The sequence below is a fragment of the Chinchilla lanigera genome, unplaced genomic scaffold, assembly GCF_000276665.1.
Source record: "Chinchilla lanigera isolate Chin_1 unplaced genomic scaffold, ChiLan1.0 scaffold00004, whole genome shotgun sequence".
Lineage (NCBI taxonomy): Eukaryota > Metazoa > Chordata > Mammalia > Rodentia > Chinchillidae > Chinchilla > Chinchilla lanigera.
In genome coordinates this window covers 15,186,213-15,213,205 of record NW_004955405.1, presented here as the reverse complement: position 1 = coordinate 15,213,205, position 26,993 = coordinate 15,186,213, and the positions used below count along the sequence as shown (strand labels likewise).

At 39.0% G+C, this 26,993-nt stretch overlaps 1 long non-coding RNA gene across 1 annotated transcript in view; it reads left to right on the top strand.

Annotated features, from left to right (window-relative positions):
- LOC106149751 overlaps positions 1-26,993 on the top strand; it is a 64,742-nt gene that overhangs the window by 30,894 nt on the left and 6,855 nt on the right. Inside the window, exon 3 of the long non-coding RNA XR_001236111.1 lies at positions 21,175-21,235. This is a non-coding gene — a long non-coding RNA (uncharacterized LOC106149751). The remainder of the gene's footprint in view (positions 1-21,174; positions 21,236-26,993) is intronic.

The window sequence follows — 26,993 nt, the reverse complement described above, 5'->3', positions numbered from 1 at the left end:
TCTGTTGTTTCCACCACTCCACTGGTGATGCTTTGTTACCAGCCCTAGGAAACTACCACATTGCTATCGGCATCCTCACAGCCACTGTTAATTTATTTTCCAACATGCCGTACCTGAAGCAGTGATCAAATGGAGAAGCATGCACTGCCTTTCCAGGGCTTTTATTCTAGTGGGTGGCAGATGAATGACAGACCAGTACATCCTACGTCAGTTGGTAAGATAGGTAATGGGGGAAGGAGGACATGGTGAGGGAGATGGAGAAATTGTGCGGAGGAAGGCAGTGTGGAGGTACTGTTTTACATAGACGAATCTTTGGTACTATGTAGGAAGAGCAAGTTTCCCCACAACCAGGGCAAAGGCAACTCCTAGAGAGCTCACCAAGCCAGTGCCTTCCAAGTCTGTTCTGTGAGTGATAAAGCTTAGACAAGTGGAGGTGCTGGCCAAAGGCTAGACACACAGCAGGTGGAGGAGCTGGATTTAACTCAGGATGTCAAAGTGCAAGTGTTCACACTCTTGTTCACAATAAAATCTCTCTGCCTCCCCTTATCGCTATTGACTGAGTCATGTTCTGTACAGCCAGATTTTAGTTTAGATTAGGCAGGTAGAAAATGTACTTTCTGATCTTCACAGAAGCTTTGTTTCCAAGATCTGGCACCAATATGAGAGACATATGTCAAGTGGCCTTAATGCCTGTTGTAATCACAGACATCTTGACTGAAGATGTTGGAGATGTGTGTATTTAGCTTGTAGATGATATCTAATAGATCGTATCTAATAGATCAGTGTGGTAGTTTTGAATTGGAACCACAATCGTAGACAAATAATACATTTATACAGGGGTGAAACTAAAGACTAGAACCAAAACCATAAAAATCATTACAAGAATTTCTAGCCACAGTCAGTATTCTGAAAGAGTGGTGGGTCAGAGTAGATTTTTATGTGAATTAGCAATGCCACATCTTTGTGGGGAATAAAGCAAAGACCAGCCAGGATGGGTCTAATTTTTCCTTTGTGCTCTGAGTGTATAAAATAGTCACTGGTGTGCTACAAATAATATCGCCTCTTGAGCTTAAAAGGTGAAAGATCCGAACATTAGTGTTTTTGTTTAGCTAATAAGATTGAAGAAGTTAAAAAATAAAACTTAGTGTAAATGTTAGTTTGAAGAAGACAGGGATATAGCTCAGCAGCACAGTGCCTGCCTGGCAAGTGCAAGGTCCTGAGTTTGATTCCTGGTACAAAAAAAAAAAAATTCGGGGCTGGGGATTTAGCTCAGCGGCAAAAGCGCCTGCCTGGCAAGCGCAAGGTCGTGAGTTCATTTCCCGGTACCGGAGAAAAACCAAAAAAAAAAACAAAACAAAACAAAAAAAATTCGAAGAAGAGAACATTCCCCCAGTTTTGGTGAAACTATGAATTATATCATCTTTCCATAGGGTAATTTTTTTTCCTCTAAAGAAATCATTGGATATAAGTATATGAAAAGATTTAGTTCCAAAAATGTTTGTTGCAATATAATTGATAATAAGACAGGTTAATGTGGTAGAATATTACATGGCCATTAAAATCATGATGTTAAATAAAAATAAATTTTTTTAGCTAATACACTCCTTTGAGAATCTAACAAAAGCAGTCAGCTCCCTTCTTGGGAAGAAAGCACATATGTATCTGCATAAAATCTTGTATATAATTTCAGAGAATTTATAGACTACAAAATCCATGTACAGACTTGGGTTAAGACTCCTACTGTGTAGTGAAGAATAAGGATTAGGGACATGGAAAAATAGTCACAAAAGCACATATGAATATTGGCATTTGAGACTGGAAAGGTTTACACCAAAATAGTTGTTAAACTAAACTAATTACCTCTCAGAAGTGGGATTGTGGGTTTTAAAATATTTTTTTCTTTGGACAGTTTAGTATTTCTCAATTTTTCATGGTGAAATGTAGTATTTCAATCTGATTTTTTAAAAAATTATTTTAATATGGAACAACAACAAAATGTTTAGAGAGGTCTCTAGGAAACGTAACAAAGATGATATATGATAAAAAGTACAAAGAAATAATGACAGCTTTGTCTGCAGTAGTAGGTGGTCCTATGAGGAAGGCCCGAAACTCTTCTGTGCTCATGAAACGTTCAAGGGAAGTGCAATCAACTTAAAATAAATGTTGCACTTGGGCAAAAAATATAATTTCTTTATTGCTAGTGCTGTAAAACACATAGATGAGGTGCCCAAGGACAAGGCTAACAATTTGTCTCCAGGAATGCAAACCATGGAGCTAAGAGTGATCCATCTTGTAGTTTAAGTATCCATCTCCCTGAAGGTGCCAACAGCATCAGGTGACTTGTCCGGGGTCCTTCTGTCAGTTTGCTTGTGGTTGTGAAGCAGGGCACACTGGTGTTCCAGAGGGAAAATCACTGCTGAGGCATCGTGGTCTGGTCCATCCTCACACACTTTGGGGATGCGCTTTCACCCTTTCAGCATCGAGACGATGCTACTTATCTGATTAAGTGATGTGGGTCCTGTTAATAAATATGGTCTACCAGGGAGATTGTGATCTAATTCCAACAAAGCTGAAATTCATTTTTGTCCTTCAATCTGATCCACCACACTAGTACACAGTGAGCAAAATCATATGTTCACTATTATTAACATTAACAACTCCTTCAGAGGAAAGTGTTGTATGTATTTGGCAGATGAATCCTCTGGAGACCTGCTAAATCTGCAGGAGAATTTCTCTAATCCGTCTCTAGGCCTGGCAATCTTTTGACCTTATATGTTTATTTTTCTTATCGTGCTTACCATTCTTTTTATGACCCTAAGGTGTTGCTGCTAGAAGTATATACCTTAGGACAATTCAGTTTCTGTGCATAGATTGGATATTGAATGTTTCTATAGCATACAAATGCATGTGGAGTCATGGTTAAGAGCACAGGGTCTGTGGCTAGACTTCCTGCATTCGGCTCCTGATTCCACCAGAACTTTGCGAACTCCAGTAATTTATTTAGCCTTAGTAAACTTTAGGTTCCCCATTTGCAAGATGAGCATAATAATGGCTACTTTCTTCATAAAATAGCTGTGGTGATTAAATACCTTTATACTATTACTGTGATTATAACATTGTCTGAATTCTAGTACATGCTTGTGACTTGTATGAAGGTAAGCATCATGGGTCAAAGGCTTGTAAGAGACTTTCTGATTTATTGTCCTTCCTAGCCCCAGAATTTGAGACTCTCGCATATTCCTAAGGCTACCAGAAAGGGACCTCCTCTGGATATTGTACCTTTTCTAGGCTCTTGTTGCTCTAGGGCAGATGCTCTCCTAATGGTTTCTGTTGGTCTGGGTCATTGTGTTGTGCAGTACTACCCTGAACTAGTTGAAGAAGTAGAGAGCACTGGCAGGTCTGGAAGAGCCCGTGGGAGTGGAGCCGTATTGGTTATTGCTAAATCAAAATATTCGTCAAAGCTGCCTGAGGAAGAGGGTTCATTCACTCCCACTTATTTTTCCTGATTTCCAAGGCTGAGCACCACAGACTGTCTTAGGACTGTGGAGTATCTTTTCTGGTTTATGACTTCACAGTCTACTTGAATTATCTCTTTATGTATTCTCTCTTTCCATTAAGGGACCTGACTTTCTCTTGCAATTCTTGTTCCTTGGGATTCCCCCAGGCTTATTGACTTTTCCACAAGACCAGAGGAACTGATGATGCGGACATGTTGACATGCACAGTGCACAGAAACCTGGGTAGGTGTATCTCTCTTCACACAGGATAAAATTTCTAGAGTGTCAGCTTGAATATAAACTTAAACTTGTTGGAACAATTTGTTCTTTCTCTGGTAAAGATTCTGCCATTTTGCTCAAATGATGCATCAAACAAGCCTGGCTAGCAGTATTTTCCAGGGAAGAACTCTCAAGAGGAAGTTATCAGAGAAATAGAAATTATAGTTGCATCCAGATAGTCTGGATTTTAATGGAGAAGTTGGGGAAAATATGTGAGAATTTTTCCTATGTGCATGATTTTGTTTTTATGTCTTAAAAATTTCCTATTTTGATTGCTCTATAGTTCCAGGGAATAGGAATAGTCTCTATTGAATTGTATAGAGGTATATCCACAGTGTTTGTTTATACCATTTCCATTTTCTGAAGGCTGTATTTTCTGGGGCAGCATCCCAAAAGTTATTTTATTCTATCCAAAAGAAGTGACTTAGTAAATCCATAACCAGTACAGCTTAGAAATTTATTTATATATACTTTTCATGCAAGCAAGAAGATAAAACAACAACGTGTTTTGATGGGCTTTTAAGTTATAATTTTGGTTCTGAAAATATGGTCTTTTGGATTCAGAGCTTTTTGGGTTTCATGAATTTTTAAAGGGTATCTGAGACGAAGAAGCCATATTGTTCAGGAGTCTGCCGGTCACTGCTGACTCATCCTGACTCTAGGATGATTCTTTACTATTTGTGCAGGGTATCTCGGATTTAATAGTGTCGCTGGCACAGTTGAACATGTGCATTATGACCTCTGCACTACTGCGTTTTAGCTTGTCAGCGTCTCCGTCTGGCACAAGCAGAGTTTGAATGACCCTGCAATCGTTTATCTCTGGCTCCTGCCTCCCCTCCTCTGATTTCTGCGGCTGCGCCGCTGTCTTGCCCGGGTTAGCTTCCTTACCTGGGCATATTGAGAACTGGACAGTCAGGGGTCAAGCATTCCTGGGTGGCTGCGCCCTTCAAAGGCAGACTCTGCAAAGCCTCTGCTCTGTTTTCTTTTAAAGGAGATTTGAGAGGGCATTTGTGTGCCGCGGCACAATGTAGGTTTGGCCTGCACTAACGCCACGGTTGTCTCAACTGAGAAGCAGTTTGCGTTCGTCTTCTTTGCGTCTCTGCGCTCACAGTTCACTAGTTGGTTTTGTCCAGAAAAAGAAATGTTTCACAAGAAGCTCAAAGGAATTTTCCCACTTAGTATTTAACAGTGTAAATAATAACTTTAATGTCGCACAGAGAAGACAGTTTGATGAGGGACAGGGAAACTTCAGAGCCAGCCTGCCTCCTGGAGTCAGCCGGTAGAGCGGATGGGGCAGATCAAGAGTTTTCATCTCTCCAGATCAGCATTCCAGTTTTGTGAACTTTTACTGTTCATAAGCTGTATCTGCTCTAAAACACGTTAGAAACTGTAGCACGAAACATTCTCTAATAGGCTTCAGCGTCATTTCAGAATAATTTCCTTTAATTAGATCTAGTAGATTGTCTGATGAACTGTATGACTTTCCATTGGGTCTGGCACCCGTAATTAGCCATGAACAATTGCACTTGGCCATTTTTAATTATACAGGATGAGAAACACACTTTTACTTCTACAGCTGCCATTTGAAGCAATCTAAAGGCTTTACTAAAGTAAATATCGTATTCCTTCTTTTCTTTTTAAAACACCTATTTTAAGTGCACCTTTTGAAGTCTGCCATACTCCCGCCGGCTGTGTGATCCTGAAAAATCTCTTATACTAAAAGTTTTGTTTTCTCTTCTCTAAAATGGAGTTAACAATGGTACTTTCAGGATTAAATGCAATAGTATCAAGATAGCAATTCATAAATAGCACTTTCATGTTATTTATTAGAAATAATAAGACTTGCCAGTAGCTTGAATAAGCTATGTGTTTCCAACAGTGAATTATAACAGTGAGTTATAATAGCATATTGTATATGGGGCCCTGAAATCAGTCTACTAGTTTAGGATGAGAAGTTTTTAAAAAGTGAAGAAAAATAGCATGGGGAATGTAAGTCTGTTTCACAAGTAGTGAGAGTAAGTGTTGTTTCACAGAAGGTTGCAAAAATGTGTGTATGTGTGGGGGGCTGCATAGAAGCTGGGGATGTGGAATATTATTTTTCTGTTATTGTGGATTAAAGGCAGTGCAGAAAGTCATGGAAGAAAGCATGGCTTACAAATGGAAATAATATCCATTGTCAAGCAAGTTTAAACTACCTTCTCCAGCTGTCTTCCTCTGGGTTTTTATTGAAAACAAAATATCACATTTTTGAAAAATTTTGTTTTAGGCCCACAAAATCTTGATTACATGCATCAGAGAACACTTATAAGCATAATATTTTCTCTTTCTGTAGCAGATTCTGCTGCTCACCTTACCTAATTGCCAGGCCATCTCCTTATTTCTGACACCTCCTTCTCCCATAAAACTCAGGGAAGACCGCTCATATCTTTATTTAGTTCCAGGGATAAATCTTGACAGGTCTAAACCAGTCATAATACTTTCATTTCCCTGACGGTGATTGGTTTAGAAAAGGGCAAATGACATGGTTCCAGCCAATGAGATGTGAGGGGAACCTGTCTGGGATGCTTCTGAAAATGGTTGATAAACATGTTACTGGAAAACAGCCTCCTTCTGTTCCTTTTCCTCCTCCTCTTTTTCCTCTTCCTTTTTTTTCCTTTTCTTTCTCTTTCTCTTCTTCCTCTCCTCCTCCTTCTCCTTGTGTTCCCTCTTCCTCTTCTCTTCCTCCTTCTCCTTCTTCTTCCACTGGATGTGTCAACCAGTAGCACGTGGTTGGTGACAGATCTTTAACTCTGAGAGTAAGCAGCTGAGGACACTGCAGTGGACTGTAGAGCTGAAAGGAAGAAATAACCTTGGCCTTTGATAATACAGTAATGTCGAGCCCCAAACTTTCCTTATTTTGAAGTTATTCTACTTCAAGACTTCTTGCTACCTGAGCTACTTTATGTTCTTTGGAGTTTAAGCCATTTTAACTCAGGATTTTGTGTAACTTGGGACTGTAAATATCCTGGTTTATCCAGCCAGAATAAAACCTGGATTATGTTTTTTAGAAATATAACCACTGTCACTACGTGTCCTTGGACTATATTGAGATTTACTGCTTTCAGTTTCCAATTTGAGAGCCCGTTGTGAGTCAGCAGGTTTTATTTCATCCTCTTCTAAATCATTATGTCTCAGACTGTTAGGAGTAAACTGTAGCAGGATGGCTGAGTGGTCTAAGGTGACAGACTGAAGGAGTAAACTGTGTTAGCCTCTGTAGATGATGCCTAATTCAGACCAGTCTTTCTTTCTTTAAATCAAGGTTGTTGACAGAGGTGTGCAAAAGAAAGACTCCTAATGCTTTGTGTCAGTATTTGTGCTTTCTACTTTTTAAGGTAATTTTGCCTCTATTTTTACTGAGCACTCATTAAAAATTACTAATTGAACACCTACAAATGCCAAACGTTAAGCATTGGTGATACAGTGGTGAATATGACCCACATATTTTGTTTTCATGGGGGACCTAGAATTAAGTTATTCTTAATAACTTTGTAAAACAGGGCAACTATTATGAACTTCATTAGTTTGTGTATTCATTCATTAATTTGCCATATTTTTGATGAGTTCCTGCTTTGCACCTGGATTTATGCTAGGGCATGCAATGATAAAGTAGACATCTGTGACTCACTCCAATGGAGTTTAAAGTACAGCTCTTCATAATAATCTTACAAAGTAGCACTTATTAATTAAGAACACCTTCTGTGTGCTAAATACAGGTGAGAAAACTGAAGCCAGAGAAGTCAAATGACTTAATCACCATATTAGTGAAGAAGTTCATGCTAGAACACAGAAAATGTTTGTGATCTAAGTAAACTTTCCATTTGATCATTGTCTTTAAGACAAGACAGAAGATAATTAACACTACTTCCTCAATGCCAAATTTGTAAGTGGCATCAATGTTACCCTCCCAAACAAAGCATAAGAAGTTAATCTTGAAAATTCCTCTGCACTGTAAATGTAAAATTTACTTTTGTGTTCAGGGGGGCCTCAAATTAGCCCAAGTATTTTTAGCTCTAAAAGATTGGTGTTCAGTCAAAATGGAAAGTTTGCAAAGTACTAAAACAGGCGTACTAGGATGCTAGAGACAATAATAACCTAGGTTTTCCTGGAGGAAAAGATCAGTACCTTTGTAATTATTGACTCTAAGCACACCTTTGCCTGTACTAAAAGCACTTTCAGAGTGCTTTTTCTCTCTTATAAACTAGGGAATTCCTTAGTTTCCCTAAACCTTGACCTTGCTTTATCTGACATCTCTGACTCAGATTATAATTCTGAAGGATGAAAAGGGTGCCTTAAGGCTATCAAATATAGAATATTTCAGCTTTAAGATGCTAAGAGTTTCTAAATAGTATAAATACTCAACATTTGGAGACAGAATTGGAAAATGCCACTTTCTGAAATGGCTAACAAGCATTAGGCACTTTCTGGAAATGCCCCTGGGAAATGGCATATTTCAAGAAGGACAATGATGAAGAAAAAGGAGAGGACAGAAAAATGTTGAATAATGTTGAATATATCAAAGAAAGAAAGTGGGCAGTGTAGAAGAGGGTCAGTAGAACATATTCACTGAGAACATCACCTCTGTAGCCTGAGATGAGTTGGCTCCAGGAAGTGAAGGTGCCACGGGTGCACAGGGAGGTCTTGTTTTCTGATATCTGCATAGATTCTGGGGGGCTGTGGATACTAGAGAGCCCACGGCAGAGGGTTCAGAGACATGCTTCGGATCAGATGATTGATTCTCTTGAAGTCATGTCTTCCTGTTCAGAACATGTGTAGAATTTTGTTCCATTAATGGGATACTGATCACATTCTACTTTGCAATTTAGTTTTAAATTAAGCTAGTGGCCTGCCTGGAACCTTCTAGACTAAGCTGTTGTGGAATTGGTGCATTCTTAGTCTTAGCCACATATTTGTTGCTTTGGGTATAATTCCTAGTGCATAGTAGAGAGTCACTGAATATTCTCGAGTGCTCCATACGATAAATAGGACTTGCCTGTGAATTTGAACATATCTCAAGCATAGCAATGAAAAGTTGAAATGCATTCTTCTGGCTTTTTTACATTTAACTGTTTTGCTTGTTGTTACTTTTCAATTTAACAAATGAGTAAATAGCTTAATACTGGCAAAATAAAAGCCACAAGATAGAAGCAAAATGAGGATCGAAGGAAATGCCATTAATGGAAACTTGCTCTGACCTCTGTGACCTCTTTACATAGGAGTCTATATGGACAGACCAGGCAGTATTATTATTACTTTTTATTTAAACTTGTGTATTCTGTTTATAAAATAGCTGCCATGGATTTCCTGCTTCTATGCTAGGTCACTTACATGCCAGATTACACACATACATTTGAGTTTATACCCACTTAGAAACATGCCCATTTTCACATGATACTCTGGCTGAAAATAGTGCTACCAACATACCACCGTAGAGCTCAGTTTATAATGGATTGAATATAAAAACAAAGAGCTTGGATTCTGGAACCAGCAACTCACATTTGAACCCCAGCTCTGCTCTAGCTCTGTGACAAATTGCCTAACTTCTCCCTGCTGTTTCCTACTATGTCAAGTAGAAGTGATGATGGCTGTACCGCACAGGGCCAGATTTAATGAGTTCATATCTGTTAAGTCATTTGAAGATGCCTGGCATATAGTAAGTGTTAGCTACTATTCATAATAAATAGAACCAGGCATTGTGGCACACACCTGCACTTGAGAGGCTGAGGCACGAGGATTGCTGTAAATTTGAGGCCAGCCTAGGCTACATAGTGATTTCAAGGCCAGCCAAACTACATTGGGAGACCCTCTCTCAAAAAAAAAAAAAAAATTAATGATAGCATCAGCGGCAAATTTCAGATAGTAACATTAAGGTAAAACCACTGAATATTATAGTAGCAAATATTAACTAAGAAAAATAAAATCTTTATATAGTAAATAATGCTTTTAAATAGACATATTTTATTAATAGCGTTTATATGCACAATCTATTTAGTTGAAGCAGTAGTATTGGATGTGCATGAATGTACGTGCATATATCTGTCCATTCAGTTTTCATATGAAGCACGGTGAAAGGATAAATTTATGGACATTGAGAACTCCAGGGTACATACAGACCTTAACTTAGGAACCACTGGCTTTGTAAACTTTTATGCTCACACAGCATATCAATTGTATAAACTGATGCACATCATTTTCCTGACAGACATTCCCTTGAATTGGAAGAAATCAGGCTCATTTGGTTAAAAACCACATACCTGAGCGAAGTATGTTGCCACATGCGTGCAGTCCCAGCACGTGGGAGGCTGAGTCAGGCCTTTAAAAGCTGAGTCATGAGTTTAAGGCCAGCCCATGCTATATAGCAAGACCCTTTCTCAAAAGCAAACACACACCCAAACAAATGAATCAAATACACTTAAATATGGTTACAAATAACAGCATGATGGGTATGGTATCTCCCTAGCCTGGTGGTGTTTGTTCCTGATACCAGGTTCCTGTGGATCTGATGATGTCAGATGATAAGTGAAGAAGCCTCAGTGACACTTTGGTGGATTGTTGCTGGCCATCTGTGGAGACCAGAGATGTCTACAGTAATCCAGTGAGGACAATGGCATTATCATCCCCATTTACAGGTTAAAAAACAAAATAAACCCAAAGAGCTCCATTAGCTTCAAAGTCTTACACTAGACCTAAGATTCAAATCTGGATCTATACTTCTATGCAATAGTCTTTCTAGTGAGATTCTCAATGTAAGAAATCCTCAGAACTGCATTTTGTTGTTGTTATTGCCATATTTTTGCCTAGCCCCCAGAACATAGGCCATCCACGTAGTAGAGATAGAGCTACCAGAACAAGACACATCATTGTCGTGGAAACCAAGACACACGTCTGAAAGTAAGCTCAGCTATTTTCATGGCAGTACGAGGACTTTCAAAGCTGCCCTAGAAAGCAGCAAGAACGGTGAGATAAGTGTGTTAGAAGGGAAGAGGAATATCTGGAGGGGAATTAATGGCAATATATCTTTTATTGCGATCAATTTAAAACAATTTTAAACCTTCACTATGTATTTTGATCACACCTCATGTATCACAGACAAGTGGAAAGTTACAGCCAAAGAGCAGAATGGGCGGGACTCAGTGGATGGAAAACTGTTAAGAGGAGACATCAGAGGTAAGGGGGGCATTTTGGCTAAACTGACCTAAATGAATTCTTGCTAAAGACTGGCCAGGGTGATCGGGCATCACCTGGGGGAGGATGGGGTGAGGAACCCCGGCGGATGGAGAGCTCAGTGCTGAGGGTTGGGAGGGTTCTCACTGAACTGGTTGACCTAGAAGAAGGTTTAGGAGACTGACAACAGTGTGATCAAATAAAGAATCTTGGTCTCCTTATTTTGATTAAAATTGAATCGGTTAGCGTTGAACTTTTTGTGAAGAAACTTTAGGGAGAGAGAAGATGCCCACCACAGGGCGCCTCAGCACAAAAGTGTTGTGTAGAGTGCCTAGCCCCCCTGCCAAAGAACTGACGTGAGGAGCGGGTGATTTTTCCAACAGGTAGAACTCAAACTTGGCACCAACTTTGGAAACACATTTTCACCATGTCATCAATCTACCCCTTGCGATGTCATCTACGGCATATATTAAGGTATCTCCATTTATTTCCAACCTGAGAAAAAACAAGAAGCTAAGATATTAAAATATTAGATCAACATCCTTCTGTTAGAGGATTTCAAAGAAAAGAAATCAAAAACACTGGTGGAAAATAAACAGTTCTTAAGAAACCTTAAGGGTTTTCTTCCCCTTTTAGGTACTCACCCCACCTCCCCAACCCTGAGTTAATTGAAAGAAATTTTCTGAAATGGGAATTTATAAAAGTTTCCAGAAAGTTCCCCAAGAAAAAGGATTGATCCCTACAGAAATATTGGGAGAGGGAACATGGTCTCAGAAAGCCCTTGTTCTATTTATACACTAAGAGGAGCGTTGCCTCTGGGCTGTCTTAGTGAGGGGCCCTCTGTTAAAATGAATCAGCAAAACCACAACCAGTTAGAAGAGGGCACTATTTCTATGCTTGTTTTATACCTAAGAGAAACTAGAAGAGGTTGTAATTTAAAATGCTTTGTAAGGTAGAATTCCCAGAGTTATGATTATGTCATTTCAATAGATATGTATTGACTATCTGTGCCCACTTTGTCTTTGGCACTGTAAGGGCGCACCATAAACTCTGAGGTCATCTTGCTTATATTCCTCACCCACAGGTGGGATAGGAGTCATGGTTAGTAGTAAAATGCGTTGGAATTTTTGGAGAAGTTTAAAAAGTACTCTATGACAGTATGACTGTAAAGTTTCAGGTACTTAGTCAACATTTTTGAGAATACAGTGCTTGCTTGGTAGCAAATGGAACATATGTAGGACCTTCAACTTCATCTCTGAGAGGCTGTGTATTTTTCTCCTTGCTCATTCTCAAATAACAAACCAAACTTGGGGATGTGTGGGGCAGGGGTAACTTGAAGATATATATTAGGGAGAGAAGCCATTTCCAAATTGAGATCTGTTTGCTGAATATCTAGCTTTTAATGAGAGTGTTTAATCCAAAATGAAATTGGTGTGTTACATAGATGTATTTATCTCTCTGTAATTAAAAGATTCATCCTACGAAGTTCTTTCCTTTAAGGGCTATTCTCTAATGTGAGTAAACTATTCTCAGAAATGACAGCTCCTCTCTTCCGAAACCTTTCATCTCTTCCTAGCTGATTGATAGGGCTGCTCGTGGTCCTTTTCAGCTGCTTAGAAGGAATAGAAAGCAAACTAGTGCAGCAGAAAGCAAGGAATAAAGATTCCTTTGTTCCTGATCCTTGCCTGGAGAGAGAACGCCACTGCCCTGACGGTTCTCTTCAGAGGGTTCAGGGTCTCCCCTCTTCCTGTAGCCATCTGCGCAGTTCTCCCACAGTGCTGCATGGAAAAGCAGTCCTGCTCCTTTGGGGCGAGCGCCCCTCAGCAATGCTGCTGTTGCCACCTCCAGTGCCCTCACCCAGACAAGAGAGAAACTGCTCACCGCTCCGAGTGTGCTTATTTTTTTCTTCTGCCTCCTGGAAACTTGTTTCAAAGAAGATGACAGGCATAGCCTGGCGTTGGAAAGTCCAAAACATCAAAATACACTTGGAAAATGATTTGGCTGCAGTATATGAATGTGAATGATTTCTGCTTGGGGAATTTGCAAAGGAATAGATCAACATGTTTGTCAGGGAGGGAAGGAGGCAGAGGGAAAGATAGATTTTTGTACAGGACTGTGGTTTGCTTATCATGTCTGAATGTCTGTCTAAACAGATGTGATATATTTGTTTTGATTTTCTAAGCCTATAACATGTAAAATGTCCTGGAGAAAGAGAGCATCTGGTCTTTGGAGTCTTTTTGTCTCTCATAATCTTAAAATTCTGAACTCTGTAATTTCTTACTCTTCCCTTAAAAATCTTCATGACCTAGCTATTTGGTGAACTCTTATGGATTTTCTTTCTTTTCTTTTTTTTTTTTTTTTGCTGGGAACTGAGAACTGGAGCCAGGGCCTGATGCATGTTAGGCAAGTGTTCTACCACTGAGCTATATCCCCGGCCATTTTTATTTTAGTTTTTAAAATTTTGAGACAGGTCTCGCTATGTTGCCCAGGTTGGCCTGCAACTTAAGATCATCATCCTGCCTCAGACTCCTGAGAAGCTGGGATTACAGGTGTGTGACATCATGCCCGCAGCCTCTTCCTATAGTTTTCTATAGTTTCTTTATATGTGGATGTTTTGTTATCAATTGTTGAACCTTGTATATACTAGGTGCTCAAAAAGTATCTTCTGAAAAACATGGGATAGATGGAAAAACAAAAAAAATTAAAATATTAAGCTTTTTACTCATCTGAGTAAGTTTTGCTTTTTTAAACCTTGGTTCCAGGCTCAAATACAATTGTCCTCAGGTAGCTGTGGAGTACTGGTTCTAGGACCACTCCCAGACCTGCTCTATAAATATCCAAAATCTCATATAGTCAGTTCCTTATATAAAAGGGCACTGTGTTTGCATGCACCTCCACATAGCCTTCCTTATACTTAATCTCTAGATTACTTTTAATATCTAAGAATGTGCAAATGCTATTTAAGTAGCTACTATCTTGTATTTTTTTGTTTTTTTGAGATAGGGTCTCACTATGCATTTCAGGCTGGTTTTGAGCTCACTTTGTAGCTCAGGCTGGTCTCGAACTCGCAACGATCCTCCTGCCTCAACCTCCTTAGTGTTGGAATTACAGGTGTGCTCCACCACAACCGGCTTCCATCTTGTATTGTTTTTAGAGAGTAATGACAAGAATAAAGTCCTTGCACAATTTTTTCATTTTTCCCTAAATATTTTCAGTCTGTGGCTATTGCACTCAGAGGTGTGGAGGGCACAGATATACAGGGTTGACTGTGTTAGGCATCTCTGAAAACAGAGCTAATTTTCCTTGGGCTGTTACTGACCTGGAGCTGCACCATATGACTCTGAGCAGGAAAGCAGTACAATGATCACTGAGGGTGAGATCAGGGAAAAGAGGACCAGAGCAAATTGGTTTGTTCTTCCTCAAGGTTATCTTTAGCTACTGAGCTACCTACTTGAGATTTATCAGGCTGTTAATCATTCTTCCAGTGCAAAGAAAAAAAGTAAAAGTAAACACTGAAGATCTAGTTTAAATTACCAAAGCGCGTGCTTCTCTTCTTGTGAAAGCCCTCAACCCATCCGCCTGTATCAACTGGATGCAGAGTGATGGAGGCCGGTGGAATGGTATGTGCACCAGCACCGTGTGTGTGCTGCAGTGAGGTGCATCTGTTGCTTCTCTCCTCCTACCATAGCCGTGAATGTGGAGGGCAGTGATGTGTTTACCGCTCGAAATCACAACCAGGAGAAGGGCTTATATTAATTTTCAAGGGCTGCTATAACAAATACCACAGAATGGGTGGCTTACACAATGGAAATTTATTTTCTCACAATCCTAGAGGCTACAAGCCTGAGACTAGGATGTCAGCAGAGTTGTTTCTTTCGAGGGCTTTCTCCCTGGCTTGGACCTGGCTGTCTTTTTCCTCCATTTCCTGCTTATCTTCCCTCTGCACGTGTCCAGGTCCCAATTTCCTCCCCTTATGAGGACAGGAGTCATATTACATAGGGTTTACATTAGTGACTTAATCTAACTTTAATTTCCTCATTAAAAGTTTTATCTCCAAATACAGTTACATTCAGGGGACTTCAACCTATGAATTTAAAGGAGATGTAACTCAAACCATGACAAGGCCATACTAGGCAGACCTCTGTCTCACCATTGGATGTAAGTTATTTTATGTCTGGAGGAGAATGAATAATGACTGATTAGAGCAGAATGACCTGAAAGGGTTGGAGACACTGAAATGAAAAGTAGATATGAGCCAGTGATATAGCTCAAAATGGTTAATTAGAAGGGAAAAATCACATTTCCTTTCATTGTGATGAAAGACATGTCTAGCATGCACAAGAGAATTTTCAGTCAGAATGACTTAGACTTTGTTACTGGGAAATGGGTAATTTGAAAGGTAAAGAAATTATTAAAGTGTAAGGAAATAAACTATGGAGAACAATAAGGAAGAATCAGAATTCTTTAAGTCAATGATAGCTGAGAGATGAAAGAAGGCAGCTTAGTAATTTGAGTGTGGTAGGACTGTACTATACGCTGCTGGGCAATGTGACATCTTTACACATGTTGAAAGGTTTCTTCTGAAAAATTATAAAGGAATAAGCACCCGTATGAATGGGGCTTTTGAGTGGCAGACAACTCAGTATGCTTTCATGGAAAGCTAATGATGAATTTTGAGGACCTTAAACACAATAGAGAGATAAAATATTTAAGCCTAAAATCAAGATCAGGAAATCATTGACCATTCTGATGAGAGGGGTTGCTGCAATTCTGTGGTCCAGGTGTCCTCTTTTATAGGGACCCAGAGAGATTTAGATTCCTACCTGGAGTTACTGGGCTAACATGTAGAATTGCTGATGCAAGCCTCAGTTTTGTTCTTTTACTAACTTGTGACATGGTATTAGACAAGTTATTTAAACACATAATATTAAATATGGGTAGTGTGGTGTATGAATTGCAGGAAGGTATAATGAGAATTAACTGATTTAAAACATGGAGCCCTGTGTGATTGAAAATGTACACGACTCCCACATGGCTCAAAAATCCTAACATTTTAAAGAGGTAATTAAAATGAAAATGTGAACATGTGGCACTTTACTTAATGTCCTTTTTGGAGAACTAGAACTCGAGGGAAAAATCTGTGAGTTGACTGCTCAGAGTACCCCGTGTAATTGTGCTTTTATTGCAGCTATCTGATTTTCTGGTGTGGAAGGAGAAACCACAGGGTTATTTATTGCAAAAGGTGGTTTCTATTGTTTCCTGTTCCTTTTTTCTTTGTACATAGCTTTGTTTTGCCATTTTGAGAACATTTCATAAGAAAAATTTCATGTTCTTTTTTTCATGTAGAAAGGCCAGTAGGTAAGCTATAGCGAAGAAATGTTTATGCTATAGAATTTTGCCTGTTTTAACGATTCATTCTATTCTTGGTTCCTTCTTTCTCAAACCTTGAACGGTAGGATTGTGCCCTGTGATCTGCTGTATATTTAAAATATAGAGACTTGCTGTGTTAGTATAAAATTAGAAATCATAAAATAAGCTTATACAATTAACATTTTTGAGGTAAAACTTAAAAAGCAAGCCTACTGGCTTAGATAGAAGAGATATTTTCTATCTAAATCCTGAAATTCTTTTAATGTATGCTGAGGTTAGATAAAAGTTCAAAGTTTCCTACCTTAAAAATGATGGAATAAATAAATTAAATCTTTAAAAATGGCACTCCAATTTTGTCAAAGCATAGTCTTTTGTTTAGTATACCAATTCATAGATAATTTGTAATCCTTAGAATCTAGGAGTGTATCATTTGCATTTATGCTTTTTTTAAGTGGTGAGAGTCTGATGGCTTTGTTCCTTTTTTATTTCTTCCAAGAACTTATACCTTGTTGCTCCTTCTTAGCATTTTTAGTTATTTAATAAGAAAGATGGTAGTTCATTTTCTTAGTGATGAAGAAAAGTATGGTATTTTTAATTTTATTTTATTTTTGTACTGGAGATTGAACCTAGGGCCTTGTCACTGATCTACATTTCCTGGTCCTTTTAAAATAGTTTTTACCTTGAGACAGGGTCTCAATTGCCCAGGCTAGACTCGCACCTACTGTCCTCCTGCCTCCTCAACCTGCCAGAGTAGGGAGATTACAGGTGTGCTACCACGCTCGACTAAGGTTGTTGCTTTTTGAGTCTGTTGGTGGTTAAGTGTGAGTTTAATGATAAAGTTTACTTTTTCATGTCATTTTTTCACCTGTGTAATGTGTTTTCCATGGGAGGTATAAGGAAGGAGGTCTGGGCTGACCAGAAGTCTTATTACTGAGAAGACCTGATGGCTTGCTTAGGAGAGAACAGGAAGAGAATGGTGACTAAAATCTGGGTACCAGCACAGTGGGGTGAAGGCTCAGGGAGTTCCTTCAGATTCTTGTGAAGTGTCCTTCAACAGCAAGGAAGTTAACCTGGGGTGAGAGACTTGAAAAACTTACACTGCATTTTAGGATGCTGGTACAATAATTTTACGAGAAAATGTTCTCTTTTTTTCTTTTATTGCAAGAGAGGGATACAAATAAAAAAGACACCCTTTTGTAAGTACAAAATGAATTCATAATTCATAAATTGTAAAGCAGGTAAACACTTTAACCTTAGGAATGTTCATTCATTCATTTATCCTCTCACTGACACATAAAACAGCATGTCAGGCACTGTCTGAGATGCTAGAAAACCTAGCAGAACAAAACGTCAACTCTCTCAGGGCTTGGAATATATCAGAGCAAGAAGAGTTATAGATTAAAAAAAAGAAGATAGGGACTGGGAACTGTGGTTTGGGGTGGTGGGTAGGGAGTTGTATTCCTGAGAGCTCAGGGCAACAAGCTCTCTGATGAGACCTCTCTGATAAGAGATGTACAAGCAGTGTAGGCAGAAGCTCCTCAGATTCCTGGGGAAGAGAATCCCTGTGAGTGAGAACAGCAGTGCCCTTCATGTATAAGGAGGAATAAGGAAGCCAGTTTTGTTGAGTCATAGTGACTAGAGGTGATGGCGGTACAGGGGATGATAAACACAGACAGATCATGAAGGATCTTGCAGATTCTTGTAAGGAATTCTGCTTTGACTCAGAGGGAGAAGGCAAGCCATGATCAGAAGAGTGACACAATTTGCTTTTAAAAGGCCCACTCTGATGACTAATTGGGAGAATAATTTTCAAGGGGCCCGGATGGAAAAAAGAAGCTCAGTTAGGAGGCAATGGGAGCAAGCCAGGCAAAGGACAGGGAACCTTGGCCCAAGGCAATAGTGGTGGAAGTGTGAGAGGTGGTAGCCTCTGGATCTGTCTGAAGTTTGAATGAAAGATTCGCTAATGTACTGAGTGTCTAGTGTGAGCCGAAAGAGAGGGTGAAAGGATGACTACAGAATTTGAGATTGCATGTTACTGAGATAAGGAAAGGTGAGAGGAACAAATTGGGGCTGGTTTTAGTGAACAAAATCTGATGTGACTATGAAATACCTAAGAGGAAATGGGGACAAGTGTGGGCTTCAGGGGACAGGTTGGGCTGAAAATTGTAATTTGGGAGTTGTTAGTACGTAGGTGGCACATAAGGAAAGGGTAGTAATGAGAGGAACCGGACGTTCGGCAAGAGCAAAGAAGTAGCAGCTTGGGGTAGAATCAAAAATAGCTGTAGATTAAAGCTTTTAGCAGCAGGAGGGGAAGCAAAGTCCCTAGCAGCTGAGGAGAAGTGTTGAAGACCATCAAGGAAACTGGGTGACTTTGAGAAGGGAAGGCAATCAGGTCAGTTGGGGGCAGGAGGCAGACAATGACATGGCTTGATGCAGGCTCAGACCCAAAGATAATTTTTAAGATGTTTTAAAATGCAAAGCATATCCCTGTTTTGCTGTGCAGATATGGCTTGATAAGGGAAGGGGTATCTTTATGCATTTTGAATACAAAGCCTTTCGTGTTTCACATCTTCTGTTTCCTGACTGATTGCAAGTGTCTTAAGAGAAAATTCCATGCTTGAATTCATTTTTATGTTCTACATAAAGCTTAGAACAGAAAGCTTTGTATATGGTAGGGATTCAGTAAGCATAGTCTCCGCTGTATAAAGTAATGAGAACATTACTACCAAATCTCCAGAAATCTCCCAAAGGGGCTGGGACAGGAGCATCCCAGGGAGCATTAGCTGTGCTAGGCTTTCCTGATCTGCTTGGAAAATGTTCTCAGTGTGTCTTAGTTGTTTTGCTTTTGTCTTTGTTGTTGTTATTTCATTATTGCTATTTTTTTCTCTTTAAAATATTTTTAAAAAGTAAAAAAAAAGTGTGAGTCTCTTTTAAATATCAGTAATGGTGGGGCTCCCTTTTCGGATATGATCTCTATGAGGTTGTTTGGTAGCTTATTTAAAGTATTACAGGTTGTTTGGTAGCTTATTTAAAGTATTTGTCCCAGGAAAAAAGTTTTGCTGTATGTTATGCCAGAATTATTCAAAAAATACATGCTCAAACTGAGATCTCTAAGTAGGCTCTTGTAAAAACAGGCAATTACTTGCTCACGGCACCTAATTGCATGCACAGATGGGTACTCATGTTTGCAATTCCTCATTTGCACTTGTGATTACCAATTTGCAATAATTCATGAAATCTAGGGCAATTCTTAGGTACAAGGAAAGGTTGTAGGCATTTAAGAAACATCTTACTGCTCTAAGAGAAGAGCAGAGGGATTAGGGAATATTTTCCAAAGCTTGTGGTTGTTGCAATAAGAGGTTACCTGATGATCTTACTTAAGTTGTTTCCATTGCCTCTGTCAGCTTTAAAAAAGAAAAAAGAAAAAAACAGCATTTCAACATTTCTCATTTTATTTTGTTTTTCTTGTAGCTGTGTGTTAATGGCGGTCTCTGCCAAGCTGTTTCCAGCTTGATGCTATGCCTGGCTAGAAGAGCCTTTGTCTGAACAAAATGCACTCACGTTAAAATCCTTTGAAATAATTTGAAATCATAGGCCTGGGGGGAGAGCGGGTAGAAACAATCTCAAACGCCCCAGGGTTGTGGTAAAATGTCAAGGAGACCTGCTCTGAGAGGTAGTTATCGTGACAACCCAATAAATGAACATTAAGTTTAAGCGAAAAATGAACCAGATCCCTCTCCTCCTCAAAATAGGAACCATGCTTTTAAGGAATGTTTTTCAAAATAATTATGGAATCATTGTGAACCACCTGAAACAAATGCTTTGTGAGGAAAAATATACTATGCCAAGATATGTTAGTTTAAACTGAAAAAGGAATAAATTTATCAAACTTCATATCCTAAGGAAGCTGCAAATAACTTTTTTTCTAAATTTGCTCAGGGCACTTTACATGATTTATTATTTTGTTTTTGCGGGTGAACCCAGTGTTCACAACACTTGGGGGGGGGATGGGGAGTAACCCATCCTATGGAAGCAATTAAGTTGGTGGGACAAATGGTAGAAAGCTCCCAGACCTTCTGTGCCTCTCTGGCTTAAGAGTACTTCATAATGGAGGAAATTAAGAATAAGCTTGTGAGGTGATGGATGTGTTAATATCTTGATTTTGATCATTATTTCACAATATATATGTATATCAAAACATGCTATTGTATACTTTAAATATACGTTTTCTATTTGTTAATTACACTCAATTTAAAAAATAAGAAAAAAGAGTACTGCTTGGGGATGTGTGAGCTGAGGAGCTAGAGCAGCAGCCTGAGACCCTCTGGGCGTCTAGCCAGGATCTTGGACTGGAAGATAAGTTGTGGTAGTCCATTCCTGTGTATGTTCCTCCAGAACAGGGAGTCAAACTCATGGAGCTTTTTGTCAGTCAGGATAGACTAAGTAATGCTGTACTAACAAATTATCCCCTGGTCTCAAAAACCTAAAACAATAAAGGTTGACTTTTCTTGTGCTACATGTACACTGTCTATAAGAGCTGTATTCATTGAAGTCACTTTGGGACCTAAGTAGATGGAGCATTTACTTCCCCTCACTGGATCAGAGGTCTTACATTATCAACTGAATGCTCCATTTTGGAAGTGACTTGTTTCTGCTATACTCATTGACCATAATTAGTCACGTGGTTACATACAAACCTAAAGGGGCCAAAAAAGACAATCCTACCATGTGCCTGGAGATACTGAAGACTAGAAATATTTGGCATAATGTCTATCATAAGAGACTTTGATTTAAATGGATTCCATAGGTTGTTTTTCTTTGGTTTCAGGAGCTGTAGAACCATCACCTGTTGTAACCAGATTGGTGGCTATGAACTACCTGCTTTTGAGGTGATTTTTAAAATTTATCATATAATTTCCTAGTGGAATAACTGTGCCTGGGGTGTTGAATGCTACATAGTACACATTTTAAAAACTTAATTCCCATGAGAGTTAATAGATTTTTAATAATTTTAGGGCTACCTCCTAGGAATTTCTGTAGCATTTCAGAGGAGATCCATAAGTATCAATTGTGTATAAGATTATCAGAATTCTGAAGCTCCCCATTAAAACATTCAAAGTTATATGAACCCTGTGGAGGACTTTGTCTTTTTGGCAGGAGGCATCTTTTCATATTCTGTTCTAGTTTTGAGGCATTTGAGTACTTTATTTTGGAAGATGCAACAGATCAAGAATTGTGCTGAATAAAGAGTATTATTGAATTGCCTAATTTGTCAGCCAAACCAGCTCAGAAAGTAGATAGGAAGAGAAGGAGGGAGAGATTAGTGGTTTCTTGATTTCTACAAACTGTGTTCTATTTCCTCAATAACATGGATGGAAAACAGTGAATGAAAGAGTTCTGAGCTGATTCTAGTATTGATCTCTGATTTTTCTTTACAGAGCACATAGTGATAATACCTACCAGTAAGGATGAGGCAACATTCTCTATTTTAGTACATTATGATCCATTTCTTTTTATTCTTTGTAGTCAGATATAAAAGGCCTTCTTCTGGCTTATGATCTTTGTTACTAAATTTTAGTCTTTGCTGAAGTATTTCCTTAGGTCCATTTTGAATACTGGGTTTGTGTCCATTAATTTTTGTGGTAGCCTTTGCTCCCTTCCAATATGAACTGAGAATTATGAATCCTTTGGATATGCACTACTGCAAATTCCTATTTCTCAGTGTGAACTCTTTCTGTTACCTTCTTACCTGCATGTTCTTTTATATGTCCTGAGGCACCAATGTTTTTTCGTATCCCAGTGGTAATGCACGGTAGATATTTAGACCCTCTTTTCTGAGAAGAATCACTTCCTATTTAGGTTGGTTGAAATCTGGTTATTTACCTAGAGCGCTAATACTTTTCTGCTTGGAACTATAGGCAAACATTAATATCCCCCATAAGGTCTGTTCAAGGTAAAATTGTTTAATTGCCTATTGGCTGTTCCAGGTTGTATTATAAAAGCATTTTCAAATATATTATTCATTTGTATTTCTGCATCCTAGTAGCAATACTACATTGAAAGAATGTCAGGATTTCCCATTTCCAAAATCTGTGAAATCAGTCTCTTGAATTTAAAACACAACTTGTAAGCTTTGCTTGTGCTGAAAAGTAACCTTAAAGGCACAGTATATGAATAGGTGCTTAATAAATTCATATTTTTTTATGATGCTGGTGATTACATTAAAGAAAACCATCATTCATAAACCAGATTCCCATTTTCCATGGTGACCTGCAGTAATGAACACATGCCCTTTAGGAAATTGAGTCTATCTACATTCACAGAGAAAAGTCTCAGAATCATAGGCAGTGAGAATTGGAAAGGTCAGGAAATTTTCTTCAAGCTTATAAAGGTAAGAAACACTTTTTGTATGGAAAATATAATATGGAAATCTGTGCCGTAGACAGGTAAGAATCAACTTGTTGTGGCTGAAGTGTAGTGGGAGCAATAAAGTCCTAGAGACCTATTGAATGTCTGCATCTACATCACCAACTCTCATGGTGCACTACTTGAAAACCAGTAGTGCCTGATTTCTTTTCTGTAGAGAGAAACCTGAAGTTTAGAGAAGATTCATGACTTCCTCTGGGTCATGGCAGAGCCACTGCTACACCCTTGTCTTCTCATTTGCCTACTTGGGTCCTTTTCCATTGTACTATGTGGTTTCCTAGCAGAATGTTTTATGCACACAAGAAAGGAATGAAAAGTTTGTAATTTTAATATCAATACTTAGGGAACATGTGAAAAACAGTCCTCTGAATTCACTGAAGACTTTGTGCTGAGAAGTTCTCCCAGTCACAAATGAGAAGAAAGTGTGCTTCCCAAAGTCCCTGTGAGAATGAGAAAAGGGAGATCATTCTGTGCAGTCGTCCTTGCGACCTTGCAGCTCTCTCCAAAGCCATGGTTATGTTTTCCTTCTGATTGTGTGTGACCCAGTGTGAAATTGAACATAAATTTGTTGCAACACATCGGTGGAGCTTTCCAGCTCAGAAAAGGTTTGTCTCAGGTCTTGGGAGGAAAGGAAAAGAAAAATATAAAGCAAAACAGCTGACACCCCCACTGTTGCCATATTCAGAACATGAGCTCCGAGGCTGTTAATGCATTTTAACAGCTCCCAGAGTAGAGAAAAGTGTGTTGGATACGCACACAAATCAATAATTGGCTGCTGTGATTGAACTATGCACCAGAGAACTGTACTGTAATTATATTCATGCAAGGCATCAAGGACAAATCTCCTGGGTTTTGAGTAGGTGTGAGACAGGAAAAAATTACCAGCTCAGCCACAGAAGATTAAAAACAAAACAAAACAAAAGGACCCATAAAGCTTTTCTTTTGAAATGGTAGGTTTAATTACATAGTCTTCATCTAACAAATAACAGTTCTCAAGCTCTTGATAAAATCAGTGCATTAAAAAATATGTCTGGGGAAAACAATGCTATAAAACAATTTTATTCACATCTCGTTGATTTTCAATTGCTTTACCTATTCCTAGGGGGACTGAATTTTCCCCCTGCTTCTTGAAATGTATAAACTGTGAGCATTAGATTCTAATTTTTCATCTTTTCCCTTTTCCTTCATTATGATAATTTAAGGAACAATAAAGTCTGTGATTGTAAAATTGCAAATTGCAGCCTTGTCTTGAAGTACTAAAATTTCACATTGCCAGTTTCCCCAGGGAGGTTTTGAAGTCACCAGTTTATCTTTGGTTATGAGTTTTTCTTTAACCTTCCATATGGCACAACTCTGCTCTGCTTTCCTCCCATGGCTAAGGGACTCCCTACTGTGTGTCAGAGATGGCAGTGGAGTCTAGAAAAGCGTAGGTAGATAGGTACAGTCAGCTTCTGGGAGCTCACAATCTACTAACTGATTCAGGGGATAAGTAATCCTTCCTTTCTCAGTTAGGATTGTGTTTCTTATGCACAAATAGGATGTCTCCTCCCTTCTTCTCTGGCAGCTAGAGAATTCCCTATTTTTCCCTTGCTGTCATTGGAATTTTTCTGCCATTCTGCCATTCTCTCAGCCCCATCAGTGCACTCTTGAAGAACACCTAGGACCCTATGAAAGAATAGTGAACCTCACTTTGGTGTAGGCAGATTCCTCACTTATTCTGCTACACAAATTGAGAGATGGAACACACTCATGTGGATGCTGAGCGGCTTTTTTCTTTTTGTGGTACTGGGGAATGAACCTACGGTCTTCTCAACTGAGCTACTTCCCTAGCCCTTTTAAATTTTGAAACAGAGTCTTTCTAAGTCATTAAACTGGCCAAGCAGGGCTCCAGCTTGTGAACCTTCTGCCTTGGCTTCCCAGAGTGCTGAGAATATAAGCATGCACCAGCATTCCAGTTATGGATGCTGAATTTTAAGATGTGAAGCCAAGGGTGTTATGGGTTGGCTTTCTGAGATGTTTATGAAATCTGTTTTCAGGGGGAAGGAATTTAGCAGACAATTAAGGCAGACAATTTAGTTATATTGGTTTTTCTTTCTCAGAATTGGGTTTAGTTTTCATCAGCTTGTAAAGCAGAGGTCAAGTCCCTGCTGCATGTGGTTAGAAGCTGTTTTCTTTGGCCCACAGGGTCTGGTGATAGTGGTGGCTTTAAAAAAAAACTTAAGTTAATAGCCAACTTTTTGCATTTGAGTGATTTCACAGAAATCTAAACCCTGTCTTTTTCTGAAAAAAATCAGACCTGGTGACCCAGCATGGCAAAAGTCATCTGGCAATAGCTGGTAGTATAAGGACTGTGCTCTTTGAATTCTATGTCTGAGCCTTGTTGATTTGCATTAGGTGTGGCTGTCATCAAGGTGCGGTGGGCTGTCATCAAGGAGAAATTTCCTGGGGTTTGAGTAGTCACGAGATTGGAAAAAGTTACCAGCCCACCCAAAGGCCATTAGAAAAAAAGTACTAATAAAAGTTTAAGTACTAAATGGTGGGTTTAATTATACAGTCTTCACCTAACAAATAATGGCTCTCAAACTCATGATAAAATCATTGCATTAAAAAAGTGGGTCTAGGGGAAACAGTGCGGTTCTGTTCTAGTCAATTACTCAATGGGGAAATTAAGTTGACCCTGGAATCCACTTCTTCTGAGAAGTTTCACTAGTTCATAGCATATGTAGATCTGACCAACTGCTCTTACTTCTGCACAAAACTGGTGTGGTTTGTTCCAGCTAGCATGAAGCACCCAAAGTCATTGACAGGGATCATGTATAAGCCAATGCACTGTTCTCCTTCCCACCCAAATCCCCTTGGCTATAGTTGCTCTTCTGCTCTCACAGTCTGAAATATCCACTAGAAAAAGAGTACTAATGATATAGGGGAAAGAAACTCAACCTGCTAGATGTCTGGTATAAATTCATGTTCTCTGAAATTAAAGAATGAATTTTAGGAACAATGGAGGTTAAGAGCAGAATATATTTGTTGGGGGAAAGAAAGCTTCTGTCTGAGAAAGAGACAGAAAGGGACCTGAGCAGGTTACTGAGGACCCTGCCTTTTCTAAGGATTTTTATAGACCAAATCCATGTGAGGCAGGTCCAAGGTGGGGAAAAATGGGAAATCACATGGTGGGCATGAGGTGGGACAAAACTGTGGTCAACCAATAAGATTACAAGTATAATTGTTCAGGTAACATTGATTAAATCAGGATCAAATGAGGAGGCAATCAGTGGGCTGTTTGGGAGCCCAGAACTCCTGTCTCCACCTCCCACTGCCATCATAGGAATGAAGCTGAATCCCTGGAAACTAAGGAGATTTGGAAATGACAACAAGAAGAAGCAAAATGCAATCTCAGCCAAACACCCCTCCCAGAACAAGTCCAGGAAACATCAGCATGGAAGGACATGGAAGTCACATACCTGAAATCTCTGAAATGATAGCAACTGAAGTAAAGAACCAACTACATCAGGCCATAGAGGAAATCAGATAAAAAATAATTGCTTAGGTAAAAAAAGAAATGACAACCATAATGAAAGAATTACTTGGCATATCAAAAGAAGAAATAGAAAATAAAAGAGCACAGAAAAATGATGGAAATCTTGAATGAACAATATAGAAAAGAATCAGAATGTATGAAATGGATTCAAAGAGACATTCAGGAAACTAAAAATTCCATTGAAAGCTGCAAGAACTGCTTGAATGAAATGGAAAATAGACATTCAGGCCTTGAAGACAGCATTGCAGCTAGTGATCATGAAAGAAAAGATCTCTTAAAAATAACAAAGGAACAGCAAATAACAATTCAACAGCTGCAAGATGAGGCAAAGAAAAACAATATGAGGCTGATAGGTGTCAATGAAAGAGTAGGAGGCAACATTGATGATACAAAAAGACTATTTGCAGAAGTAATAGCAGAAAATTTCCCAAGCATGGGACAAGACCCTTACATACACATAAGTGAGGCATATAGAACCTCAGTTAGCCATAACCAAAATAAATCTACATCCAGACAAATAATCAAGATCCCAGAAATTCAGCCAAAGAACACAATATTAAAAGCTGTTAGAGAAAAGAAACAGATCACCTATGAAGGAAAGCCCATCAGAATCACGGCAGACTTTTCAACATAAACCATCAAGTCAAAAAGAGCTTGGAGTGACGTATTTGAAGTCCTGAAAG